Genomic DNA, 6,984 nt, shown 5'->3' with positions numbered 1-6,984 from the left:
ATTTATGTAGAAAACAAGTTACAATTTACTAAATTTATGGGATACTTACAACAGAATTTTTATATAAATAGTTACAATGATTAATGATTATGGTTGTGAAACTAGTTACTAGAATTTTAGGAAATTGATTAATAGATTTTTCAAAATTTGTTACTAGTTTTTTTTACCATATTATAGTTGTAAAAAATAGTTACTATAGTATTAGAAAAACAAAAACAAAACTTTTTTTTATCTTGCTTATGATTGTGAAACTAGTTACTGGAGTTTTAGAAAAATGGTTATTAGATATTTTTTTAATTGATTATGCTTTTTAATAATAAAAAAAATAGAATGTTGAGTAAGTTCCCTCTCAAGTAGTGGTACGCTCCTCAGTTCGGCTCCAATGCACACCCAATTAAATTCACATTGCACTTCCTTCTCCCTAGTATCATGTAGTTACATTATAGATAGTTACCATAAAAACATAATCAGAGTTGAAAAAAGGAAATGGAAATATCACATATTATGCACAATAATACTTACTGATTATTATATATGCCCCTTAACTACTTATCCCCAAAATATGTCATTTTGTAATTATTGGACCCAATTGCTCATCCCATTAACATCCTCCATTTATTTTACTAAATTGTATGTTCTACATATAAATTTTAAGATTTTACATGATCTAATCTTGTAGATCTCGAAAAAAATACCAAAATTAAAAATAAAATCATCTGAAACGGACATTTGAGTGAAAAAAAATATGAACCTCCAAAGTTTTCATCAAATTTCAGTGCAAAGCATCAATCTTTCATCGTTTTGGCCAAAAATCAAGTTTTTATGATTGCATCTCAAGAGTATCGAAACAACATCGATTTTTCATTGAAAAAGTATCATTTTGGCAAAAAAAATCAAGTTTTCATGATTGGATCGCAAAAGCATCGAAACAGCATCGATTGTGCATCGAAAAAACATTGTTTTGGCCAAAAATCAAGGTTTCATGATTGCATCGCAAGAGCATCGAAACAACATCTATTTTGCATCGAAAAAGCATCGTTTTGGCAAAAAAAAAAATCAAGTTTTCATGATTGCAACGCAAGAGCATGGAAACAGCATCGATTTGCATCGTTTTGGCAAAAAATCAAGATTTCACGATTGCATCGTAAGAGCATTGAAACAACATCGATTTTGCATCACATTAGACTCCAAGTCTAATAATCTATAAACTTTGTTATTTTGGGCATAGCCCACAAATGAACATCTTATAGCCCTTGAACCCAACTTGGTCCTTTTAGAATCCGTGTTCTTGCAACAAGCAAGACACCCAACACTTTAAGATAACCAATGTTTTCTTTCATTTCCATAACTCATATGGAGATATATTATTTTTCTTCATGGGAATACAATTTAAAATATGACAAGCGGATAGCAAGGCTTCACCCCACAAACTAAAACTCAATTTTGAATGTAATAGCATAACAATAATATCTCAAGAAATTTTCTATTTTTCCTTTCCGCTATACCATTTTTTTGTGGAATATAAGGGGTGGTACATTCATGTATTATTTTATGCTCTTCACAAAACAAGTAGAAATCATTTGAAAAATATTCACCACCCCTATCACTTCTAAGAACTTTTATTTTCCTTTCTAATTGATTTTCAACTTTCGCTTTATATACTTTAAATACATTAAATGTTTCATCTTTATTCTTAAGAAAATACACATATGTGAACCTAGAGAAATCATCTATAAAAGTAATAAAATATCTACTCCCTCCTCTAGTCAACTTTCTATTTAGTTCACATAAATCACTATGTATCAAATCTAACAATTTAGAATTTATTTCAACACTAGGAAAATGTTTCTTTATCATTTTGGATTCAACACATAGTTCACATTTATCATGCTCAACATTATCACAATCAATCAATCCACATTTAATTGTTCTTTTAATTGTGTTAAATCGTATATGTGTCAGTTTAACATGCCACAAATTAATAGAATTTGAGTCAAGCATATAACAATAAGAACTAGAAGCCTTATTATTCATATTGTCAATAGAGGTACAAAGTTTGAACATGCCATCACAAGAATATCTCTTCCCCACAAATACATTACCCTTTGACAATGTAAGCTTGCTAGAATCTATCACAACCTTGATTCACGGTTCTCCAAGAAAATTTCCACTCACAAGGTTTCTACTCATTTCTAGTACATACAAAACACTAGTGAGTAAAACTGTACCATCCCAAATTTCCTAATGTGGCTTAGTGCCTGGGTTAGGGGGCCAGGAGGCAATAATTGTGCTATTATATGAATTATATTATAATATAATTATGCTTGCATGTTAGAAATATTAAATATGTGTATGTGGCCTGTTTCTTATAAGAAAGGTATTTTAGTAATTTGACCTGTTCAGGGTATAAATGCAAATATGTGTTTGTGTAATTGAGACCACATTATTATGTGGATATATTTTGGTTACTTGGCGTGAGGCGATCCTGATGAGCAAGTTAGCAGAAGAGTCACAACGGGGTTTAATACCCGGCTCGGGGCGAGCTTGGGGGTATTTTAGTAATTTAGTACATTACCGGGATTTAGTGGGTAATGGGAAATTATTTGGTAATTGTACGCCCAGATTTTCCCACGGGCTGATTAGCGAGCTGAGCCGCGGCCTAATCATGATTATCTCATGGACATCCCCAAAACCGGAGCTTCCGTCATAAGGTCGTGCCTCCTTAGATCGAGATAACCCAAGGGTTCGCCAAGCTTGCCTAAGAACTGAGTCCGGACTCTGAAGGCCAAAGGTCGAGTTAGGTATCCAGATCGTGGTACGAGCTGGACCTGGAGACTATGACCCTTTGTAAAGTCAACACACGCAAGGTAAACGTGCATATATCAGACATCACGTGTCTGATATGCCCCTGACTTCTCGGACATGCAGCAGGAACGTGCGTATTCAGACACCCACGACTGGGTTGGGCCGCGCGGCCCATTATCTCCTTACCTATTGATTTGACCACACTTATGTGTCAGGTTTAGGAATTAATCATGAATGTCACAGAGTTGATACGATAGGTAAGAAGGTCACTGGATGACCTTCTTACCAACTCCCAGGTGCCTTCTCCTATAAATATGGAGACCCTGGGAGTTAATAAGGGTTGGATTATCTCTCGTAAGAAAGACCCTGTAATCAAATATCCAGTATATAGCAATAATACTGACTAGTGGAGTAGAGGGATTTTAACCTTCGAACCACTTAAAAAACGTGTCTTGAGTCACCATTTCACTTTTCCAAGATCATATATCTGTTACGGTTCAACATTAGCACTAATCCCTTTCTCTTCTTTTCTTAATTACCTATTGGCGAAGAACCGCGTCAACAGTAATCATGTGAGAATATTGAAAGTAACGGGAATTATAGGACGTAAATTGTGAATAGCGGGGTATGAGACAAAGGACAAAATTTCCCTTGACAGCATATGATGAATAGGTTAAAGGCAAAGGGACAACTTGGTCATTTTTGTCCAAGTATAGGACTTGGTGGGCTGGGAACTTATCAGAAGGTTTAGGAAATCAAAAGGGGATTCTTAGCATCTCACTCATTCTCTCTCCCTCGTTTTCTCTCTATCTCTTGAAGTTTTGGAAGAATTTTGGGGAGATTGAAGGACAAAGCCTAGGAAATTGAGGTGTTGAGCTTTGGGAATTAGGAGAATAGCTCAAGGGAATCATCCTATCAGAGGTAAGGTCTTAAATTCAAAATTTGTTTGTGAAGTTTCTGTGGTTTAGATTGAAGTTTAAAGTTTTTGCATGTTTGATAGTTGGGGAATGAATTTTGGGTTATTGATGAGTTTTAATCTGGTAATTAGCCAGGTTTAGTTGTTGGAAAGGGTTGTGTTAATTATGGGAATTGAGTTGAAATATTTGGGATATAATTAGGTTATTTCTGGTTGGGTTCGCCTAAGGAAAACCCCATAAATTCTGGGTTCGAAGGGCTGGGCCGCGGCTCTGTTCTTGGTGTGCCGCGACCCTATGGAGCAAAAATGGGAGCCAGGTTGGCTCGGAGGCAAGGGAGAGCCGCGGCGCCACAAAGGCAGCGCCACGGCGCATGTCTGGAGACTGGGGAGGCCCCGAGCCTCTGATTAGAGGCGGGTCGCGGCATGGGATTATGGGGTCGCGGCTCTTAAGGGGAATTTTGGCCTTAATGAGGTTTTTAGGTTGGGAACTTAACCTTTTGAGCTTGGGATCGATTCTACTTCCTTGTTGAGTGGAATTTGATGTCCCGGAGGCTAGGATTTGGTCTCCTATTGTTGATGGAATTCCTTATTATGGTTGTGACTAGGTCTACGCTAAGGGCTCAAATCAGGGATCGTACTCAAAGGGCGTCGCTAGTAACTTGCATTTGGATCGAAGGTAAGAAAATTGCACCCAGTATGTGAATGTGTGATTAGGACTTAGTTCAATGGTTAAATATAAACATGATTAAGACTTGGTCCCTGTTAATGAGCATGATTATAATTATGTTTGTGAATATCTGGTTAGGTACATTGGAAAGCGCATAATTATGGTTATCCTATGATTGTTGTTTGAGTGTATTATAATGCATTGTGACTGTAGGTACGTATGTTAAATGAGATACGTGATTGTCTGTTGTGACTAGAAAGCTCAGTTTATAAACAAGAGGATTGTCAGGATGTTAATTGGGGATCGACTTATTGGTCGAGGGCATATTGGACTTTGAGAGACTCGTCTTCTAAGTTGAGGGTCGTAAGGCTTCGACTTACAAGTCGGGGGAGGCTTGACTTATAAGTCAAGGACTTGAAGGACTTAGTTTATAAGCTGAGATTGGCATTTTGTACGTGGAGTGCAGGCCACCATGGCTGGGCCACCCTGGGAGTGCAACACGCACTTGACTGGCTTGGATGCCAAAAAATTGAAAGGAAGTGCGACACGCACTTGTGTGACCCTATAGTTGTTGATTTGTATAATGAATACACCAGATTCAGTTAATACTGTTCGACAGATATATTACTCTATGAATTGTTTAATATGTTTTCTTGCTGAGTCTTTTGGCTCACTGGTGTTTTGTGGTGCAGGTAAAGGTAAAGAGAAGCTCAACCAGCCATGAGTTGGAGGGCGATAGCAGTGACATGTACATATGCAGTCCGCTCGACCACCACGACCGAGATGCTCAAGGAAACTAGGGTTAAATCCAACTTTTGCCACCTAGGTCGGCTTATTATGTAACTTGAGTGTTGTAACCAGTTTTTAAACTGATGTTTTTTGGGATCCCGTGTAAAGAACATGCTTTTGATTTAATGAAAATACTTATGACTTAATCAAAAAAATTTAATACTTAAACCTTTAGTGGCTTAATCACATGTTTAGTCCAAATGACTTGTTTAGCAAGTCCAGCACTGGTTTTAAACACACTTGGTGACGGACCCTAATTAGCAGGGCGTTATAAAAACCGTCTTGTTGGATGTGAAGAATAAGTTAATAGTCCCCTTTCCTTAAACCTTGGACATTTTCTCATTGCCCATTTGAATCTCATGCCCTTCCTTTGAAGCTTCAAATGTCTTGAATATAGATCTATCATAGGTAACATGGATGGAAGCACAAGTGTCATACCACCACCCATTCACCTTTCCATGTATGACATTGATTTCACTTAGTGCTGCCACTAGCTCTTCTTTGGTTGAGCTGACTCTTGCTTCATTGTTATGGTTCCTCTTGAACCTACAATCTCTAACAAAGTTATCATTCTTGCCACACACAAAGCGAGGTCCCTTGGAACTTTTGAATTGTCCCTCATTCTTCTTAGGCCTTAAGGGTTACCCTTGACTTTATTCCTGCCAATTCCTTTGCCTTTGTTAGGAGGATTAGCCACCACATTGACCTTTGAAGTCTCTCATTTAGACTTCTCCTTGTTCTTATCTCTAGAATGAGATTCATCCTCAATCCTCGAGTGTTTGAGGATTTCCTCCAATGAAATCTCTTCATTCTTGTGGAAGATTTTCTTCCTATAACCCATCAAAGATGGAGGCTACTTGGCTATTATGTCTCTAATAAGTAATTGCTCCGGCAAGACAATATTGAGGGTAGATAGCTTATTCACAATTATTTGCAACTCATGTATTTGGTGAAAGAAGGAGTTTCATCTCATAAAACTTAAATTCTTTGTACCTTCTTCTTCCGATTTGTACTTTTTTTCCCAAAGCTTCCCAAATCTCCTTGGTGGTCTTGGTGTTGGTGTAGAGATCATACAAGCGGCCCGAGAGTGCGTTGAGAATGTGACCCCTACAAATCAATTCATCTACTTCACATTTCTTCCTTTCTTTGATGACTTCTTGGGTGTCATCTTTCTTAGCGAGTTCTATAGCTTTTAGGTCTTTATCCAAGCCATATAAGACCTTGAGAGTGGTTAGCAAGAACCTAATCTTATCTTGCAAACGAACAAAGTTAGTACAATAAAATCTATCTAATTTCACAAAGTCTTGTGTCATGTGTTTCAAAGCCGAAATGAAGTAGATTCTTCCATGATGTTGTATCTCAGATAATAGAGAATTAGAATGTTGGGGGAGAGTGAGATTACACTACCAAAATAATATGAATATGCAGTAAATTATCCTTGACAGAGACCAATAAAAGATTGAGTTAGATTATGCAAACTGAGTTGTAGATCAAAATTTCTTGAATCTTCTTGGAGCTTCAAAACCCTTGCTTTAAAACACAACCAAGGCTTATACATGAGATATATTTCTTTCCTAATTCTCTATTTCCAAGGCCTCCATGGAAGATTGAGGCTTTTCTAAGAGGAAGTGAGAATTGAGATTGAACAAGCCTTTAAACTCACAAAGTCAAGCACTTTCCTTATGAGTTTCTTGGAGAAAACTTGAGATCTATAAAGCTAGAGAGAGAGGTTAGAGAGAGATTTTGAGAGAGTGATCAAGTTTTTCAAAACTTTAATAGAACTCTTTTATAGTGTAGGCACCATCAT

Source organism: Humulus lupulus, chromosome 1 (genome assembly GCF_963169125.1).
Source record: "Humulus lupulus chromosome 1, drHumLupu1.1, whole genome shotgun sequence".
Classification (NCBI taxonomy): domain Eukaryota; kingdom Viridiplantae; phylum Streptophyta; class Magnoliopsida; order Rosales; family Cannabaceae; genus Humulus; species Humulus lupulus.
This window is presented reverse-complemented; position numbering follows the sequence as displayed.